The 22,043-nt window shown below is 40.2% G+C and overlaps 1 long non-coding RNA gene across 2 annotated transcripts in view; it reads right to left on the bottom strand.

Moving 5' to 3' along the window:
• LOC140720303 (uncharacterized) overlaps positions 1 to 22,043 on the bottom strand; it is a 1,203,583-nt gene that overhangs the window by 351,706 nt on the left and 829,834 nt on the right. The window lies entirely within an intron of this gene.

Here is a 22,043-nt window from a genome sequence, read left to right on the forward strand (position 1 = left end):
CTCTCTCCATTGGTATTATTCCCTGTTCCTACTGAGCTGCACGGGTTCCTCACCCCATAGTAACTGAAACAGTCTCACACAAATAGTCTCTTGACGTGCAGCTGGGATCTTCTTTTATGTATTATTAACTTAAAGTGCCACAGTTTTAACGCCATATAAAAAATTCCTGTTGAGGTGAATTGTTGGTCCGCAGCTGTTAAAAGGACTTAGAGTGAATTTTTGTATTATTTTAGGTTCTTGTCACAGTCATAGAAAATTACAACACAGAAACAGGCCCTTTGGGCCAACTAGTATGTGCTGAACTATTTAAATTGACCACTCCCATACCCCTACCATTCAGGTACCTACACGAACCACTTAAATGTTGAAATCGAGCTCGCATGCACCACTTGTGCTGGCTGCTCATTCCACACCCAGACGACTGTCTGTGTGAAGAAGTTTCCCCTCGTGCTCCCCTTAGCATTTCACCTTTCACTGTAACCCCTGGCCACTGGTTGTAGTCCCTCCCCATCTCAGTGGAAAAAGCCAGCTTGCATTTACACTATCCATGCCTCTCTTATCACAAACAAATCTCCCCTCGATCTTCTACATTCCAAGGAATAAAGTCCTGACCCGTTCAATCCTTCCTTATAACCCAAGTCCTCCAAACTTGGCAACATCCTTGTGAATTTTCTCTAAAATCTCTGAACCTCTTTTACATCTTTCCTGTAGGTTTGTGACCAAAACTGCACAGAATACTCCAAATTAGGCCTCACCAATGTCTTTTACAAGTCAACTTAACATCCATCTATTGTCAGTATTTGGTTCATGAAGGCCAATGGGCTAAAATCTTTTTTTCCATCACTATCTAACTGTGAAACCACTTTCAGTGAATTAAGGACTTGTATCCCCAGGTCCCTTTCTTCTACAACACTCCTCCGTGCCGGACCAGTCACTGTGAAAGACCTCCCTTGGTAGGTCATACCAAAGTGCAACAACTCAAACTGGTCTGCATTAAATTCCTTTTTCCATTTCTCAAACCATTTTGCCAGCTGGTCCAGATCACACTGCAAGCCATGATAGTCTTCCTCACTGTCCACTACACCACCAGTATTGGTGTCATCCACATATTTGCTGATCCAGTTAACCACACTATCATCCAGATTACTGATATAGATGACAAACAACAACAGATCCAGCACTGATCCCTGTGGCACACCACTAGTCACAGGTTCCAGTCAGAGACGCAACCATCTGCTACCACACTCTGGCTTCTCCCAAAGACAGTGTCTCATCCAATTTACTATCTCATCTTGAATCTGAGTGACTGAACCTTCTTGACCAAACTCCCATATGAGACTTTGTCAAGTGTCTTGCTAAAGTCCATGTAGACAACATCCACTGCCTTGCCTTCATCAACTTTCCTGATAACTTCCTCGAGAGACTCTCTAAGACTGGTTAGACATGACCTACCATGCACAAAGCCATGCTGTCTATATTTAATCAGTCCACATCGATCCAAATACTTATATTTCTGGTTCCTGCACATACGTTCCAGTAACTTTCCCACTATTCACTACTAGTCACCACTCCGTGGGTTTGGAGATTTCCCTTGAATTTCATAGAATCATAGAAATCTGTAGCACATTACAGACCCTTTGGCCCACAGTGCTGTGCCGACTATGTAACTTACTCTAGAAACTGCCTGGAGTTTCCTTAGTGCATAGCCCTTTATTTTTCTGAGCTCCATGTGCCTATCGAAGAGAATGTTAAGAAACCCTGTTGTATCCGCCTCGACAACCACCGCTAGCAGTGCATTACACACACCCACCACTCTCTGTGAAAAAAAAAACTTACCCCTGACATCCCCTCGGTATCTATTTCCAAGCACCTTAAAACTACGCCCCCTCCTGTTAGCCATTACAATGCTGGGAAAAAATCCTCTGGCTATCCACACGATCAATGCCCCTCATCATTTTCTAAACCTAAAAAAGGCTCTAAACATAAACAAGGAAATTATACATAGCTTTGAGGATTTGTTAGAAGTAAACAAAATTATGAGGGTATAGATAGGGTGAATGCAAGCAGCTTTTTCCACTGAGGTTGGGTGGGACGACAACCAGAGGTCATGGGCAAGTGGGGAAGGTGAAAATTTAACGGGAACATGTGGAAAAGCTCTTTGCTGAAATGGTCGTGAGAGTGTGGAATGAGATGTCAGCACTAGTGGTGAACATGAGCTCGATTTCACCATTAAGAGAAGTTTGATTGGTACCTGGATGGTAGGGGTATGGAGGGTGATGATCCCAGTGCAGGTAGTTGCATTAGACAGCTTAAATGTTTTTGGCATTGACTAGATGGGCCTAATAGCCTGTTTCTGCACTGAACTTCTCCATGTTTCTGTGACAGAGAAGCTGGCCAAACTTGTTTGGAAGGGAAAAGGTAGGAGAGACAACAGAGCAGCAATGGCTGGAGTTTCTGGGAGGAATTCGAGAGCTGTGTGATCGATACATCCCAAAGACGTGGAAGCATTGGAAAGGCAGCAGGGCACAACCGTGGGTTAAATGAGAATCCAAAACCAACATAAAAGCCGAGGAGAGGGCAAACAAAAGAGCAAAAGACCGTTAGGAAGCTTTTAGAATCCAACAGAAGACAACTAAAGGAAAGTCAGATGAGTTTGGGAGTGGAATAATGAAATGGTTGTCATTAATGAGTTTTGGTTGCACCCAACAGTCCGCAGCATTTAGAGGAACGAGATATCCAGGGCCTCAATATCTCTTGAAAACCAAGATTCCTTGCACTAGTTACCATTCAACTTTTATTTTGTCAGACACATACAAACTCTACACTCTTAAAATTTCACTTCTGAAGAACTCCCACTTACCAAGTACTCCTTTGCTAAAAAAACATCCTGTCCCAATTAACGCTTGTCAAATCCTTGCAAATATCATAAAAATTGGACTTTCTCCAATTTAGAATCTCAAGAGAGGTCCAGGCCTCTGTTTTTCTGTATTTACTTGGAATCTCATGATCAGTAGATACAAAGTGTTCCCATACACTAATTTCTGTCACTGGCCCTAGATCACTTCCCAATAGCTGATTGCACACTTCTACATCGGGAATTTTACGTACTGATTAAGGTAGATTTGATAAGCTCTACCCCATCTAGTCCTTTTACAGCCTAGGAGTCCAGTCAATAAATGGAAAGTTAAAATCACTCACTTTATCAACCTTTGTTTCTTGGCATAGTCCGCAATCTCTCTACAGATTTGTTCCTTGAAATCCCTCAGACTGTTGGGCGCAAGCAAGTCCAAGTAATGGCTACAATATCATAATTTCATGCCCTGAGGTCTGAACGACATCTGTTTGGTAACAAGAAAACAACCTTGCCCTCAATGTCACTGAAACAAAGGAGCTGGCTGCAGACTACAGGAGAAATGGAGACAGGCTGACCCAGGATCTGGGGTTGAGAGGGTGAACAGCTTCAAGTTCCCTGGCATACACAACACCGAGGATCTCACCTGGTCTGTACATACTGGCTGTGGTGAAAAAGGCACAACAGCACCACTTTCACCGCAGGCGGTTCAGGAAGTTTGGGATGGGGCCCCAAATACTAACAACTTTCTACAGGGGCACAATTGAGAGCATCCTGACTGGCTGCATCACTGTCCGGTATGGGTGCTGTATTTCACTCAGTTGCAGGACTCTGCAGAGAGTGGTGCGGACAGCCCAGCGCATATGTAGATGTGAACTTCCCACTATTCAGGACATTGACAAAAACAGATGTGTAAAAAGGGCCACTGTGTAAAAAGGATCATTGGGGACCAGAGTCACCCCAACCACAAACTGTTCCAGCTGCTACCATCTGGGAAACGGTATCACAGCCTGAAAGCCCGGATGAACAGGCCCAGGGACAGCTTCTTCCACCAGGCCCTCTGATAGATTAATTCATGCTGATACAATTGTACTTTTATTTATCCTGACTGTCCTGTTGTACATACTATTTATTATAAACTATTATAAATTTCACATTGCACATTTAGACAGAGACGTAACATAAAGATTTCTACAACTCATGTATATGAAGGATGTATGTAATAAAGTCAATTCAATTCAATTCACCCTCTCCACTATCTGTTCTGTCATTCTGGCTGCAATCGTCCCTGCAACTTTAGTTTAACCACCCACCCCACAGGGGAGAACAGGCAAACCTTGCCACTAGGATATTAGTCCCTTTCTAGTTCTGTTCTCCTAACTAACAAATCCCCTATCACCCCCTTTGACTTTCCTCTGCCAGGTAATTCCTCCCAACAGTTTCTAAAGTGGTCCACCTGTTGTTGTGTGGGATAGCAACAAGAGTACTCTGCAATGGCTATTTAACCCCATTCTCCTTCCTGACTCTCACCCAGTTTCCAGTGTCCTGCACCTTGGGTGCAACTCACCTCTCTGCACGTCATACCTATCACACCCTCCGACGCTTGGATGATGCAGAATTCATCCATTTCCAGCTCCAACTCCTTAAAGTGCAGCTGATATACACCTTCTACGTGAGGGCATCAGGGACACTGGAGGTCTCCTCGCCTCCCCACCAGTGTCCCCTCTAATTTGTAATGACCAGTGTGTGCAAAAATCTTGTGCTGTACAATTTTTACCCAGTGACAACAACATGTGCAAACTGAATTTTATATAGACAGATATTCATTTCATATCACTGTCAGTAAGAACTTTAATCTCCTCTGGGCTTTATTGAGTTCATCTGCACTCTCATACAACCTATGTAACAGGTTAATGAAGGATCCACTATTTGTGATTTCCTTGCTAAATGATGCTTTAAATTTCAGATTTCCAAATATCACTCCACTTCTTCCCACTTGAAAATTCTCCAGCAACTCTTGCATCACCATAATACACACAGTATTGTACATAAATATTTCCCCTGAAGTCTCACCCAGGTGACTGACGGTGGTGAACTCAGTGATGGTAATGCCAATGAATATGAAGGGAAGGGCAGTAGTCTGTCTCACTGGAGTCTGGCACATTTGTGATGTGAAAGCTACTTGTTGGCCAGGGCAAAGGTGTTTGATATCATTATGTAGCCAGACAGAATTGGTGGAAGCATGTTCTCACTGGTAGAAAAGTGCAGACCGAGAGGAGGTAGAACAAGCAACACACACAAAATGCTGAAGGAACTCAGCAGGCCAGGCAGCATCTATGGAAAAGAGTACTAATGCTGAATTCCTCCAGCAATTTGTGTAGCTTGGATTTCCAGCATCTGCAGATTTCCTCTTTGTGATTGGAGGTAGAACAAAGATGATTTTCTCAACTGGTGATGTAAAAGATTTTAGAGCCATAGAATAGAACACTACAGCACAGTACAGGCCCTTCAGTCCTCCATGTTGTGCCGACCCATATAAACCTTAAAAAAAAAGAACTAAACCCACACTACCCTGTAACCCTCCATTTTCTTTCATCCATGTGCCTGTCCAAGAGGCTATTAAATACCCCTAATGTTTTAGCCTCCACCACCACCCCTGGCAAGTCATTCCAGGCGCTCACAAACCTCTGTGTAAAAAAACCTTACCCCTGATGTCTCCCCTAAACTTCCCTCCCTTAATTTTATACATATGCCCTCTGGTGTTTGCTATTGGTGCCCTGGGAAACAGGTACTGACTAACCACCCTGTCTATGCCTCTCATAATCTTTTAGACCTCAATCAAGTTCTAGACCTTCCATATTATTTCACGTTTCATAAAGATTGAAACAGAATAGTCTGAAACACACCGTTCAAAAGTGCTGGTGTTCAATCCACTTGGTGCATTGACTCATAACATTTTTTGGGTGTATGTTTGTCAGAAACACATCCAACAGATTTCCCATCAGAAGTGCAGGTAAATTCTGGACCTGATTTCAAATGAACCGCTGAGCGCTCTAAAAAAAAGCTGCTGCAGAGGCCGATTTCTCCCTTGTGCTTTTATTTTTAGTGTGAACTATGTTACATTGATGGTGATTAATGATCATTACTTTCAGGCGACAGCCCTCCAAACCTGTGACTAACCACAGTAAAACTTAGTGAACCTGCCATGGTTGGGTCTTGGGTGTCGGACTAGCAGATTTTCTGTATTATTAGATGTTCTCATATTAATACATCATACCTCACTTCCAAATCACTGTTTTTAGACATCACATTACAGAATGATGTGTTCCACATAACCTGCAAGTTTAAAAGGAGCTCAGAAAATAAGGTCAAAGTAAGTTTCAAAGGCATCTGGGAAACAGAAACGTGCAAGTTTAAAGGGAGCGGAGATACCTGACTGACCTGCATGAGGTGTTGAGCTACCTAAAATGCATTCAAGATAATGTTTATTTAATAAAATAATTTAATTCCAATTAATGCTTTAAATCTACATTATCTTGGATCTCTTAATCGTAATTCACATTTAATGTAGGATTAACCTTTCTGCATTTGGATAACTACAATTTTTGTTCTTTTCTTTCGAAAAATGCAGTCACATCATAACACTATTCAAACTTCGGACCCAAAGTCTTTTTCCCAGGAAAAAAAATACTATAAACTTTTTGCTATTTAAAATTGGTAACATTTATTAATTCATGCTATTGTTTAAAATTAAATTGCTTAACTCCCTGAAGCAAACTTGTAAGTTCACTAGCTAATAAAGATTTGAACAAAGAGGATTGTATATTTTACATACAAAGCAGCATAATATCAATGCTCCTACATCATAAATTGGGAGATGAATATACACATCCCAAACTTATTAGGTATTTGGACTCAATTTTTCCCACAGATGGTGAACTGCTAATCTTGGCTGGTTCATCAGGCACAGCCCAGAGTAGATCTGAAGGGAGGTGGGGTGGTTTGTGTATTTGCAGCAGTGCTGGGAGGAAAAATCAGCATGAATGATAAATGTCTTTAATGTCCCTTCCTATAAAATGCTCTACAAATGTCTCACACTTATTTGACCTTGAGCTTTTTTTAAAACCATATTACACTTTAGTCAGGATTACTTAGAATTTCAACATCTATTTTCCAGCGAAAATAATAACTGGGAAGGTGTATAATTTAAAGATCCTATATATTCAGTTTAATCCACCCCGTTCTAATGAAATGTTTATTCAGTTATTCATGCTATTGACAAGGCTCTGAATAAAGCAAATGAGGACCAATAGGTGTGGTCCATTCTTACAACCAGTTCGATGGCATAATTTTAAACTCACTTCTCCATGTCTTCACATTTAGGAGCAGAATCACAAGAAGAGGTGGCAAATGACCAGGTGGTAAAAGCTCTCATTTCCTTTCCAATTCTATTTGAAAGTACTGTCTTAGTCTTCAACAATACTGTCCTGTGGATATCCAGTAAGTGTGCTCTGGAAGTCCAACCCAAAGTAGAATCCTTGCTAATCTACAACGCTAGCACTGTACCACACCATACTTTATGTCTGGTAATTTAGCCAAGATTCCTTTTTTCTAATCACAGGAAAGACTAAGTGCTAATTTAAAACAAAGGCTAAGATTTAAACTTTCATCTTATGGTGATGATCATCTAATGTTATACTGCTTTTCCCTATATAAAAGGGGTGATAGATAAGTTTGTGGCCTAAGGTAGAAGGAGTCAATTTTAGAAAATCTAACACATCTATTTTTCAACATAGTCCCCTCCTACATTTACACACTTAGTCCAGCGGTCGTGGAACATACGTATCTTGGACCTCCAGAAAGTGTCCACAGATGGGTTTTGTTCCCTTTCTCCGAGTTCCTAATCCTTGCATTTAGATAGCTGGAGCTCAGCTCTGTCTGAGAGATCCATCGGTTTCCATTCCCTCATCAGCCGGAAGCTCCCCGGGGTCCGTGTACGGATCGTGGGGCTGAGAGAGAGGGAAGAGGGCAGGACTGTCCCGGGATTGCTGGCCACGGTGTCAGAAATTCACAGGAATCGTCCCGAAGTCGGTGTTTAAGATAAAAACATAGAGATTCGCTCTTACCTGCAACCGACATTTTCAAAGCCTTCTGTGTTCTGCACGCATGCGTGATACTCGGTGACGTCATCAGCCTGACGCCTGCGCAGTTCATCAGTGCTTCAGTGCCTGACAAAAATTATTACCGCAGGGCCTTATGGGTAATAACGGTGCCATTAAACATTTCTTGAAGCACCGGTTCAATGTCCATATCTCATTTTTTTTCGGGTGTATAGAAAAAATCTGCAGCTCTTTTAACGCAGAAAGCGGCTCACGTAAACAATGTACTCAATATCAACGTGTATCTAATGCCAAAGTAAAATGCAGATATAAAGCAGGAGATTCTGCAGTTGCTGGACATACAGAGACGCTCACACACAAAATGCTGGAGGAACTCTGCAGCTCAGGCAGCAACTAAGCAGCGGAGTACACAGTCTAGGTATGCTGAAGAGGCTCGGTCTAAAAGTTGTTTATTTATTCCTCTCAACAATTGTTGCCTGATCTTTTGATTTCCACCAGTATTTTGCAGAAACTAACCATCTTTTTTTTGGGTCAACCAGTTTCCAAATTCTTCTGATCTTCCTTTTGTAGCCATATCCTGCTGGTCTGTTTCCTCTTCCTCTTCCTCCTCCTAAACTCTAGACCCATTCTCTCTGTGGAGCCCCAAAGCCTGACTCAGGCTGGCAACACTTTGGTTTCTGATTCTGCACCACCGAAGTTTCACTCGCTAGCCTGTTGTCAGACTTTAGAGGTGCATTGTGTTGCGAGATCGCAGGTTCGTTTACTGTGAGTGTCGCTTTAAGTGCCTGAGTGAGGCGGGGCTGTGACGTCACACACGCGCTGCAGCAGAGACGGGGGGGGGAGAGAGGGAGGGGGAGGGAGAGGGAGAGGAAGAGAGAGAGAGAGTGAGAGAGACTTCAGCTGGTCACTGCTATGCCCAAAAGATTGGGTTGATCATCGGCACGCAGTGCACAACAGATGTTTGAGTGTCACTTCGTATCATCCATATGTGTGGATTTGCTGGAGTATCCTGTGGTATCACTTTTGTTGGCCCTTTCCTGGAATCGGGGTGTTCTGTGGTAACGACTTGAAGACGATATTCCTGCAACTGTCACCTGGTGATATTTCTAAGTGGATTTCGGAACGAATCGACGGATAAGATCTTCGGCGACTGTTATTTCGTTTACCCAGCGTGGAATGTGTGTGGAATTCTTCGTAATTGCCTTCTCTCCACAAGTTCGTGTGGATTTACACATCTCTCCTCTCACTCACTTATTCCGTGGATTACTGAACTTTTCCACTTTATCATTTTAAGACTTTAAGCATTGTTTCTCAAGCTTGATAGTTCGGGAGCTGTATATACGCAAATAAACTTCTGTTTATTTCATTTAATCTTTTATATTTGTAGCAGATACTAATGAGAGTGGTTTTAACATCGAAACCAGACTCCATTAGTGATCTGTTGCTGCTGGTACGTAACAATTGCAACAACCCAGCTGTCTGAGGCACAGTCCTTTAAAATTGGTGAAAATGACCCAAAACGTTGAAAAGAGCGGGGAAGAAGGAGTTTAACCAACTTCGTCCAGAGCCCTGAAGAACGTCACAACCACAGTGAGCTCATCGTCTTATTCAGCCCGGAGAAAATCATGCAGGGAATTCATGCAGGTGTATAAGATGATGAGAGGCATTGGTCGTGTGGATAGTCAGAGGCTTTTCCCCAGGGCTGAAACGGCTAACACGAGGGGGAATAGGTTTAAGCTGCTTGGAAGTAGGTACAGAGGAGATGTCAGAGCTCAGTTTTTTAAGCAAAGAGTGGTGTGTGTGTGGAATGCACTGCCAGTGACGGTGGTAGAGGCGGATACAATGGTGTCTTTTAAGAGACCCTTAGATAGGTACATGGAGCTTAGGAAAATAGAGGGCTACGCGGTAGTTTAATTCTTGGCAGTTTCTAGAGTAAGTTACATGGTCGGCACAACATTGTGGGCCAAAGCGTTTGTAATGTGTTGAAGATTTCTATGATTCTATGAAATTCAAGGGAAATCTCCGATCCCACGGAGTGGTGACTAGTTGCAACCTGTCACTCAGGGAGAGTGAGAGGGGAACGGCAGGGGTAGATTTTCATAAACTGATATGGAACAGAAACATGGGTAAGGATCTGATGGGCCGAGTGGCCTCTCTAGTGTACATTTTGAGTGTGGTAGAGACAGTAAGTACCTGACACACGGGATTTGATAAAATCTGATTTATCTTTCACAGATCCATTGTATTAAACGCCAGTCTAGATTAAGACTAACATCAGCAGAACAGACTCCTCCAATGCTCAGTGACCAGGGTTCAGTCCTGGGTGCGATGAGCAGCCGCAAGAACTGCAGAATCTGACAGTAACAGTCCCTCATGAACCTGCAGCTGCCTTCAGTCACCGTGATGGTTAAACATTTAACACGGAGCTGATTTGAACTTCCTCCCTGATGTGAAGTTGCTGGTGTTGCAGCATCTGGGATGATTGAGTAAAACTCTTTGCTCACTCCGGACAGAAATGTGGCCTCTATTTATTGTGAACTCACCGGAGCATCACAAGGTGGGTTAACTGAATGAGTCTCTTCGCGCACACGGAGCAGGTGAACGGCCGCTTCCCAGTGCGAAGCTGTTGGTGTATCTGCGATGGCCGGATGAACCCCTTCCGAAATGAGAGTCAGTGAATGACGTCACGGTGCTATCAACGTCACGGCGATGTATCCAATCAGATCACGGACATGGTACGTGTTCGGGCTCTCCTTGTAGCGAGTGAGGCGCTGTCTTCTCCAGCATCTCCGCCTCCACATTAAAGGATCGGCGGCATTCAAGCGCTGGTGAACTGACAGATACAGCGGAACTAACGAGCTGTTGTGTTTGTGATTCCCATACACAGATCCTTTGACTTTTCTACACTGTTAAAAGATTACAAAGCTTGTCAGTGGATGAAGGGCAACATTACATTTTACAAAATGTTTTTGAAACGAGCGGGGTAATTTAGTGAAGGTTTATAACCTTCGTTATATAACTCAGCCATGACTTTTTTAATACTTAAAACGTTCATTTAATACCCCGGGCAAATAATCAACGACCAGCCTTATCTTATCACCTTCAAAGTTAATCATACCTACCCGACGAGATGGCGAATTATAGTAACCTTTCTTTTCAAGAAACGCAATGATCACAGGTCGAGGTTTCTGCTGAGAAGAGGATTTAAACTCTGGGGCTCGGTGTGCCCGGTCTATTCTAGGCGGAGTCTCCAAAACGTCAGAAAATATACCAGCCAAGAGCTTTGCAAAAAATTCTGAAGGTCGATTGCCTTCGACCAACTCAGGAAGACCCAAAATTCGTATATTGTTCCTTCTTGATCTATTCTCAAGGCGACAATCTTTTGTCTTAGAGATTCAACGATTTTCGATTGTTTTTCTCCGAACTTCCCCAACTCATCCGTCTTAGTATCGAGTCTCGTTACAGCATCTTCATGTTCCTGAATCTGAGTAGTCTGTTCCTGCAAAGTGTTTTGAATAGTCTGCAGCAGAATCTCCATTCGTTTAAGCTCTGTGGTAACCTTTAAACACACATCCGAATGTGGTTCAGACGTTTCGCTCTGAGCTTCCGAATTAGCTCCGCAATAGCTTCCACAGTCACAGAAGGATCCTCTTCTTTTTTCCAGAAGTTTTAGCACGAGACATCAACGCAGATTGGATTCAGTAACTTAAAAAGAACGAAGCTGTTCGAGAAACACGTCTACTCCATGCAATGCCAGTAGGAGGGGAAGGACAACATTTCAACTCAGGTAATTTTAGTCCCCATAGTGCCTTCTGATAAAAAACACTGTCACAGCTCCAAACAATTAGGAGGAATAATACTTCATCTTCAAACTGACCGCAGTTTCGGCACCAGGCACAATATCAAACTCTATGCTTCCCTCTGTGTATCAAAATGGATCACTCCTCCCCTTCATCAGTCTGTGACTTGGCTCAGTTTGTCTGTCTCCTTCGCGTTCTGAGCATGCGCCACACACCCACAAAGATCACATTTTATTTACATGGCTGTGACTAGAGACTTTCTGAATATTATGTCCCTCCTGGCATTTGACGGTGGTAAACTCAGAGTCAGCAATGGTATTGACCCTCAGGAGTAGGTGATTAGGCTTTTTCGTTGGAGATCGATAAACTGCCAGTGGTGTGTGGCTGGATGAGTGGGTCGTTTTCAGACTGGAAGGAGGTAGCGTTTGGAGTACCCCAGAGATCAGTCCCTGACCACAGTTGTTCACAGTTTAATGTCCTGGCGGAGGCAGCGAGATGTAAGATATCCCAGTCTGCTGGTGACGCAGAAAGAGTGGAGTTGGGGGAGGGGAGGCTATTCACATGCAATTTCGTAGCTTTGCAATCAGTACATAGTGCACTGTGGGGGCTGCAGTGGCGGGTTCCAATCTGATAATTAGATTTGCTGAACAGTGTCAATGATCAGAGGGATCGCAGACTCCAAGGAGGCGGGGCTATGACGTCAGTACAGGCTGACAGCGCTGACTGTGGACTGAACCATAAGAGAGAGAGAGCGATCTGCAGACAGGCAGTCGGCCAGTCTAAAGAGAGAGAGAGAGAGACTGGAAAAGCTGATCGCTTCAGTTAGTCGCAGCTGAGGCTTGGAACTCTCCTCTGCCCACAAGAGTGGGTTGATAATCGGTACACGGAACCACAACGAATGTGTGTGGCTGTCACTTCGTATAATCCATAGGAATGGATTGTGCAGTATCTTGTGTTAACCCTTGCCTGGGTATGTTGTGTGGTAACCCCTGGAAGACGGTATTCCTGTGACAGGTCATTTTCGCTGATAACTCGTATGTGGACGGATTCAACGGATAAGAACTTCGACGACGGTATTTTCAAGTAACGGCCGTTTCTCTACGTTTCACCCTGGATTACAAATATCCCTCTCCCGTCATTTATTCCGTGGATTACTGAACTTTCCTACTTTACCACCTCAAGTCTCTGAGATTTATTTCCTCAGGGTGGATAGTCTGGTAGTTATATTTACACATATAGGCACTTAACAGTGTAAACTTTCCTTTACTTCTTTAAGTTACTATATGACAAGTAGATACTCATAAAGAAAGTGGTTTTAACATCAAAACCAGACTCCAGTGTGAATTCTATTGTTGTTGATTCGTTTCTAAAACGTCACAGTTCGTAACAACAGTTTTATTAAACTAGTTAGACCACATCTGGAGTGTTTCATGCAGTTCTGGTCGCCCCCATTCACGGAAGTCTGTCGGGGCTTTGGAGAGGGCGCAGAAGAGGTTTCTCAGGATACTGCCTGGATTAGAGAGCATGAGCTATAACGAAAGGCTGGACAACAGTTCAGTTCAGAAATGAAAACAGTTCAGTTTCCTTCTGTGGTTCCAGAGCAGAAAATCAGTCTGTCTAAAATTTCCACACAATTAAAATGGGAAATTTGTTTATTCTCATAACGTACTGAGCTACAGTGATAACTTTGCCTGACGTACCATCCACACAGATCGATACATTACAAAAGTCCATTAAGCCCTTTATTATTTAATTCTGTATTGGAGCATTTAGCTATAACACTACGTGAAGCTGAAAATATTCTTGGTATCTCTATGAATGGAACCATACATAAGATTTCTCTTTATGCAGATGATCTTTTGGTTTTTATTTCAGATCTTGAGGAATCAATTCCTAATCTTTTGGAAACACTGAAAGATTTTGGTAGATTTTCAGGATATAAAATTAACTTGACTAAAAGCGAATTGTTTCCATTAAATGTCCATGTTAGTATTTATGATGATATTCCTTTTTAGAATTGTTAATACATTTAGATATTTAGGTATTATAATTACTAAAAAATATAAAGATCTCTATAAAGCGAATATAGTTCCTTTAATGGACTCCATGAAACAATTTTCTAGATGGAATCCACTTACTTTTTCTTTAATAGGTCGTATTCATGCTGTGAAAATGATGATTTTACCTAGATTTTTATATATTTTCGAAAATATACACATCTTTTTAACTAAAAAATATCGATCAAATTGACTCTCTTATTTCTTCCTTTATTTGGACCAATAAGATACCAAGAATTAATAAGTATCATTTATACAAATCTAAAAAAGATGGTGGACTTGCACTTCCTAATTTAAGACTGTATTATTGGGCTGTGAATATGAGACAATCATGTTTTTGGTTACATTGGCTTGATAAGAACCAAAAATCATTATGAGTTGATTTGGAATTAAAAGCTGTTAAACAATTTTATTTAACTTCAATTTTAGGAGCTCCATTACCTTTACAGCTCTCTAAAATTCCAAATTTAAATCTTTACCCGGTTATTAAACAATCCCTACGGATTTGGGTTCAGTTTAGTTTTTTTTAAAAAAAAATTAAACGATTTAAGTTGTCTAGTTTTTTATATCGAAACTTTTCATTTAAACCTTCAACAACTGACCCAATTTTTCTCCTATGGAAAAATAAAGGGATCCATTCGTTTACAGATTTATTTTGTGATTGTCGATTGATGACCTTTGAAGAGTTATTTAACAAATTTTCTCTCGCTCATACACATTTTCAGCAATATGTTCAGATTGGACATTTTTAACAGCAATATCTACATAAGTTTCCATATTTACCAGAATCTGATTTGTTGGATAACATTTTGAAATCGAATCCCTTAGTGAAAGGTTCCATTAGCAGAATTTATAATTTTTTTTGTTACAAAAAGAGAACCTATCACTAAAGACTAAATAAGATTGGGAGAGAGAACTTCATATGGCCTTTGTTAATGAAGATTGGCTTCGAGTTTTGAAAAACTTAAATTCTTCTTCTGTATGTGCCCACCATCGTTTAATTCAATTTAAAACTGTTCACCGTTATTATTTTACAAAGGAGAGACTATCTAAAATATTTCCTTGTATAGACAAATGTTGTGATAGATGTAAAACTGAAGTAGCTACTTTGTCACATATGTTCTTGTCATGTACTTCATTAAAATCGTTTTGGAAATCTTTATTTTCTACAAGTTCTAAAGCTCTGAAAATTAATTTACAACATAATAGATTGACTGTTTTATTTGGAGTAGCTCCACATCATATTCAGGGTATTTCATCTTCAGATCAACATGTAATTGCATTTGTTACACTACTGACAAGAAGGGCTATTTTATTAAAATACAAAGATATTTCTTCCACTACATTAATTGAATGGGTTTCTCAAGGAATGTTATGTCGTAGTTTGGAAAAACATAGAAGTAGAACTTTTGATCCTCGATTCGAATTTGAGAGAAGATGGGGTTCATTTGCCAAATATTATCATTTAATTTGAATTACTCTGTATGGTTTCCTTCCAATTTTTTTTTTATAAATATGAAATGGCGGTTGATGTTTCTTATTGTCATATTTAGATGATGGTCAAATGTGTGTAGTTAGTGGGTTTTTTCCCCTAGTTAGATGGGGTTCCTTTTTTTCCATATATATAATTTCCAATTTTATATTTTACGATCAGTTTTTATCAGCTTTATTAATTGCATACATATTAATCTATTGAAGTTTTGTATCATTTTATAGCTGTACAAGATTCTGTACCAATAAAAAAGATTCTAAAAATTAAAAAAAAATGAAAAGGACAAAACAATCACTGTAACAAAGCATTATGGCTGCAGAGAAAGTGCAGTGCAGATAGACATATGGTGCAGGGTCACGTCGAGTTACATTGTGAGGTCGAGTCCATTTTATCATTCATTTGGCTTCTAACCACAGACAGGAAACCGTCCTTGAGCCGGGTGGTTCGCGCTTTAAGGCTTTTGTATCTCTTCCCCGATGGGGGAGCGGGTTTGCAGCAAGAATGTCCAGGTTGTGAGGATCTTTGAGTACATGACCTGCTTTTCCGAGGCAGGGGAAGTGTAGGAAGAGTCCATGGAGGGGAGGCTTGTTTCTCTGATGTTCTCTGCTCTCCAAAGTTCTCTGCAGTTCCTTGCTGTCATGGGCAGAGCAGTAGCCATACAAAGGCGTGAAGTATCGACAAGAAGCTCAGAGACCTCGGCCTTCACCCTGCCTTGTGTAGCTGGATCCTGGACTTCCTGTCAGATCGCCGGCAGTTGGTAAGAGTGGGCTCCGTCACCTCTGTCTCTCTGACCCTCAGCACATATACCCCACAGGGGTGACTCCTTGCCCCCTCCTTTACTCTCTGTGCACCCATGACTTGTGTCGCCACCCACAGCTCCAATCTGCTAATTAAATTTGCTGACTACACTACACTGACTGGCCTGATCTCAAATAATAACGAGGCAGCCTACAGAGAAGAAGTCATCACCCCGACAAGAAAACAACCTCTCCCTCATTGTGACAAAAACACAGGAGCTGGTTGTGGATTACAGGAGGAATGGAGACAGGGAGCAAATTCAACATTTCCAAGTCTGTTATTGACACAAAAAGCACATTTTAATATTGATCATGACACAATGTATTTTACATATTATTAATGACATAAAACATATTTATAGATTGTTACTGACAGAGAATCGTATAATTTGTGTTCCGTGTGTTATCTGAATGTACTTGCCTGTGATGCTGCCACAAGTCAGTGTTTCTCTGTCCCTGTACCTTCCCGTACTTGTGCACTTGGCAATAAATTCAACAGGACCTGAGAAATCTCAGTGAGATTTGATTAGTGATGATCATCTTGGCAGATCGGTCGGTCGAATGTATGAGACAGTACACTATTAAATGCAGAACCCTGAACAGTGTTGATGATCAGCGGGATCTTAGACTCCAAGTTCATCGCTCCCTGAAAGAGACTGCACAGATTGATCGGGTGGTTAAGAAGGCAAATGGAGTTGTTGTGTTTATTAGTTGAAGCATTGAGTTCAAAAGTCAGGAAGTTGTGTTGCGGCTGTTACGAGCCTGCGGTCGTACTGTGACTGTTTCTTTAAGAGAGCCGGCGTGAGGAGGCGGGACTATGACGTCAGTCACAGGCTGACAGCGCTGACTGTGGACTGAACTATAAGAGAGAGAGAGCGATCTGCAGACAGGAGAGAGAGAGAGAGAGAGAGAGAGAGAGAGAGAGAGAGAGAGAGACAGAGAGAGAGAGAGACAGAGAGAGAGAGAGAGACAGAGAGAGAGAGAGAGAGAGACTGGAAAAGGTGATCGCTTCAGTTCGTCGCAGCTGAGGACTGGAACTCTCCTATGCCCACAAGAGTGGGTTGATCATCGGTACACGGAACCACAACGAATGTGTGTGGCTGTCACTTCGTATAATCCATAGGAGTGGAACTTGGAATATTTTGTGTTAACCCACCCTGGATTACAAATATCTCTCACCCGTCATTTATTCCGTGGATTACTGAACTTTCCTACTTTACCATCTCAAGACTCTGAGCTTTGTTCCCTCAGGCTCGTTAGCCTGGGAATTATATTTACACATATATACACTTAACACTGTAAACTTTCCTTTACTTCGTTAATTTACTACGTTATAAGTAGATACTAATCAACAGAGTGGTTTTAACATCAAAATCAGACTCCAGTGTGAATTCTATTGTTGTTGTTTCTTTTTTAAAACGTCACAGTTCGTAACAACAGTTTTATTAAACTAGTTAGACCACATCTGGAGTGTTTCATACAGTTCTGGTCGCCCCCATTCTCGGAAGGATGTCGGGGCTTTGGAGAGGGCGCAAAAGAGGTTTACCAGGATACTGCCTGGATTAGAGAGCACGAGCTATAACGAAAGGCTGGACAACAGTTCAGTTCAGAAATGAAAACAGTTCAGTTTCCTTCTGTGGTTCCAGAGCAGAAGCTCAGTCTGTCTAAAATTTCCACACAATTAAAATGGGGAATTTGTTTATTATCATCACGTACTGAGCTACAGTGATAACTTTGCCTGACGTACCATCCACACAGATCGATACATTAGAACAGTCCATTGAGCTGATATACGACAGAACAATCCCTGTAACAAAGCATTATGGCTGCAGAGAAAGTGCAGTGCAGATAGACATATGGTGCAGGGTCACGTCGAGTTACATTGTGAGGCCGAATCCATTTTATCATTCATTTGGCTTATAACCACAGACAGAAAGCCGCCTTTGAGCTTGTCATTACTAATAACTGCAGCTCTTCTTCTTTCTCACTTTCTCGTGGCACTAGACAGGGATGTCCTTTATACCCTTTATTGTTTAATCTTGTATTGGAGCCTTTAGCTATAACACTACGTGAAGCTAAAAGTATTCATGGTATCTCTATGAATGGAACCATACATAAGATTTCTCTTTATGCAGATGATCTTTTGGTTTTTATTTCAAGTCTTGAGGAATCAATTCCTAATGTTTTGGAAGTACTTAAATATTATGGTACATTTTCAGGAGATAAACTTAACTTGAATAAAAGCGAATTGTTTCCATTAAATGTCCATGTTAGTATATATGATGGTATTCCTTTTAGAATTGTTAATACGTTTAGATATCTAGCTATTATAATTACTAAAAAATATAAAGATCTCTATAAAGCGAACGTAGTTCCTTTAATGGACTCTATGAAACAACTATTTTCTAGATGGAATCCACTTACTTTTTCTTTAATAGGTCGTATTCATGCTGTGAAAATGATGATTTTACCTAGATTTTTATATATTTTCCAAAATATACCTATCTTTTTAACTAAAAAAAATCGATCAAATTGACTCTCTTATTTCTTCCTTTATTTGGAACAATAAGAGACCAAGAATTAATAAATATCATTTACACAAATCTAAAAAAGATGGTGGACTTGCACTTCCTAATTTAAGACTGTGAATTTAATTGGGCTGTGAGTATTAGACAATTATGTTTTTGGTTATATTGGCTTGGTAAGAACCAAAAATCATTATGGGTTGATTTGGAATTAAAAGCTGTTAAACAACTTTATTTAACTTCAATTTTAGGAGCTCCATTACGTATACAGCTCAGTAAAATTCCAAATTTAACTCTTTACCCGGTTATTAAACAATCCCTACGGATTTGTGTTCAGTTTCGTTTTTTAAAAAAATTAAAACAATTTAAGTTGTCTAGTTTTTTTATATCGAAACTTTTCATCTAAACCTGCAACAACTGACCCTATTTTTCTCCTATGGAAAAATAAAGGGATCCAATCTTTTACAGATTTATTTTGTGATTGTCGATAGATGACCTTTGAAGAGTTATTTAACAAATTTTCTCTTGCTCATACACATTTTCAGCAATATGTTCAGTTTGGACATTTTTAACAGCAATATTTACCTAAGTTTCCATATTTCCATATTTTAAATTTAAAACCTTTTGTTAATGGTTCTCTTACCGGTATCTAAAACTTGATGATTGATTCTCGACAAGACTTTTTAGATTAAATAAAAAAAGCTTGGGTGGATGACCTAAATTGTCAGATTTCTAATGATAGATGGAATAAAATTCTTAAACGGGTTAATAAATCATCTTTCTGTGCTCGTCATTCTCTTCTACAATTTAAAGTGGTTCATAGAGCTTACATTTCTAAACAGAAGCTGTCCAGTTTTTATCTGAATGTTTCTCCACTTTGTAATAAATGCAATTCTGCTGATGCCTCTTTAACTCATATGTTTTGGTTTTGCCCTACAATTGAAAAGTTTTGGCGGGAAGTATTCCATACCTTTTCACAACTTTTCAGGGTCCAATTTGACCCAAATCCCCTTACTGCCTTGTTTGGTATACATATCTTTTTTACTAAAAAAATTTTCAATCAAATTGACTCTCTTATTTCTTCCTTTATTTGGAACAATAAGAGACCAAGAATTAATAAGTATCATTTACAAAAATCTAAAAAAAAGATGGTGGACTTGCACTTTCTAATTTAAGACTGTATTATTGGGCTGTGAATATTAGACAGTTATGTTTTTGGTTATATTGGCTTGCTAAGAACCAAAAATCATTATGGGGTGATTTGGAATTAAAAGCTGTTAAACAATTTCATTTAACTTCAATATTAGGAGCTCCATTACCTTTACAGCTCTCTAAAATTCCAAATTTATATCTTTACCCGTTTATTAAACAATCCCGACCGATTTGGGTTCAGTTTCGTAATTTTTTTAAATTTGAAACAATTTAGTTGTCCAGTTTTTTTGTATCGAAACATTTCATTTAAACCTTCAACAGCTGTCCCCATTTTTCTCCTATGAAAAAATAAAGGGATCCATTCTTTTACAGATTTATTTTGTGATGGTCGATTGATGACCTTTGAAGAGTTAATTAACAAATTTTCTCTCACTCATACACATTTTTTGCAATATGTTCAGATTCGACATTTTTTACAACAATGTTTACCTAAGTTTCCATATTTACAAGAATCTGATTTGTTCGATAGCATTTTGAAATTGAATCCCTTCGAGAAAGTTTCCATTAGCAGAATGTATAACTTATTTTTGTTACAAAAAGCGAACCAATCACTAAAGATTAAACAAGATTGGGAGAGAGAACTTAATATGGCCTATGTTAATGAAGATTGGCTTCGAGTTTTGAAAAACGGAAATTCTTCTTCTATATGTGCCAATTCAATTTAAAATTGTTCACCGTTATTATTTAACAATAATTATTTATATTATTAACTATCTAAAATATTTCTAGTATAGACAAATGCTGTGATATGTATAAAACTGAAGTAGCTACATTGTCACATATGTTCTGGTCATGTTCATCATTAAAATCGTTTTGGAAGTCTTTATTTTCAACAAGTTCTAAAGCTCTGAAAATTAATTTACAACCTAATAGATTGACTGTTCTATTTGGAATAGCTCCACATCAGATTCAGGGTATTTCATCTTCAGATCAACAAGTAATTGCATTTGTTACGCTACTGACAAGAAGGGCTATTTTATTAAAATGGAAAGATATTTCTTCCCCTACATTAATTGAATGGTTTTCTGAAGGAATGTTATGTCTTAGTTTGAAAAAATTAGAAGTAGAACTTTTGATCCTCGATTCGATTTTGAGAGATTCGATTTGGTTCTTTGCCAAATATTATCATTTAATTTGAATTATGCTATATGGTTTCCTTCCAATTTTATTTTTTTATAAATATGAAATGGCGGCTGATGATTCTATTTTTATAGTTAGATGATGGTTAAACGTATTGCTCCGGTGGGTTGATTCTTAATGGTTTTTTTTTCCCTTTTTTGTTGTTAGTGGGTTTCCCCCCCTAGTTAGATGGGGTTCCTTTTTCCTTCTTTTTCCTATAAATATTTTCCATATTCATATTTTACGATTAGTTTTTTCTTCAGCTTTATTAATTTCATACATACTAATCTTTTGAAGTCTTGTTTCATTCTATAGCTGTAGAAGATTATGTACTAGTAAAAAAGATTCTATAAATAAAAATGACAAAACAACAATGTAACAAAGCATTATAGCTGCAGAGAAAGTGCAGTGCAGATAGACATATGGTGCAGGGTCACGTCAAGTTACATTGTGAGCTTGAGTCCATTTTATCATTCATTTGGCTTCTAACCACAGACAGGAAACCGTCCTTGAGCCGGGTGGTTCGCGCTTTAAGGCTTTTGTATCTCTTCCCCGATGGGGGAGCGGGTTTACAGCAAGAATGTCCAGGTTGTGAGGATCTTTGTGTACATGACCTGCTTTTCCGAGGCAGGGGAAGTGTAGGAAGAGTCCATGGAGGGGAGGCTTGTTTCCCTGATGTTCTCTGCAGTTCCTTGCAGTCATGGGCAGAGCAGTAGCCATACGAAGGCGTCACGTATCAAAAAGAAGCTCAAAGACCTCGGCCTTCACCCTGCCTTGTGTAGCTGGATCCTGGACTTCCTGTCAGATCGCCGGCAGGTGGTAAGAGTGGGCTCCCTCACCTCTGTCTCTCTGACCCTCAGCACACATACCCCACAGGGTTGGCTTCTTGCCCCCTACTTTACTCTGTGCACCCATGACTTGTGTCGTCACCCACAGCTGCAATCTGCTAATTAAATTTGCTGACGACACTGCACTGACTGCCCTAATCTCAAATAATAACGAGGCAGCCTACAGAGAAGAAGTCATCACCCCGACACAGTGGTGTCAAGAAAACAACCTCTCCCTCATTG

The sequence above is a fragment of the Hemitrygon akajei genome, unplaced genomic scaffold (assembly GCF_048418815.1).
Source record: "Hemitrygon akajei unplaced genomic scaffold, sHemAka1.3 Scf000041, whole genome shotgun sequence".
In the NCBI taxonomy this organism is placed as follows: Eukaryota; Metazoa; Chordata; class Chondrichthyes; order Myliobatiformes; family Dasyatidae; genus Hemitrygon; species Hemitrygon akajei.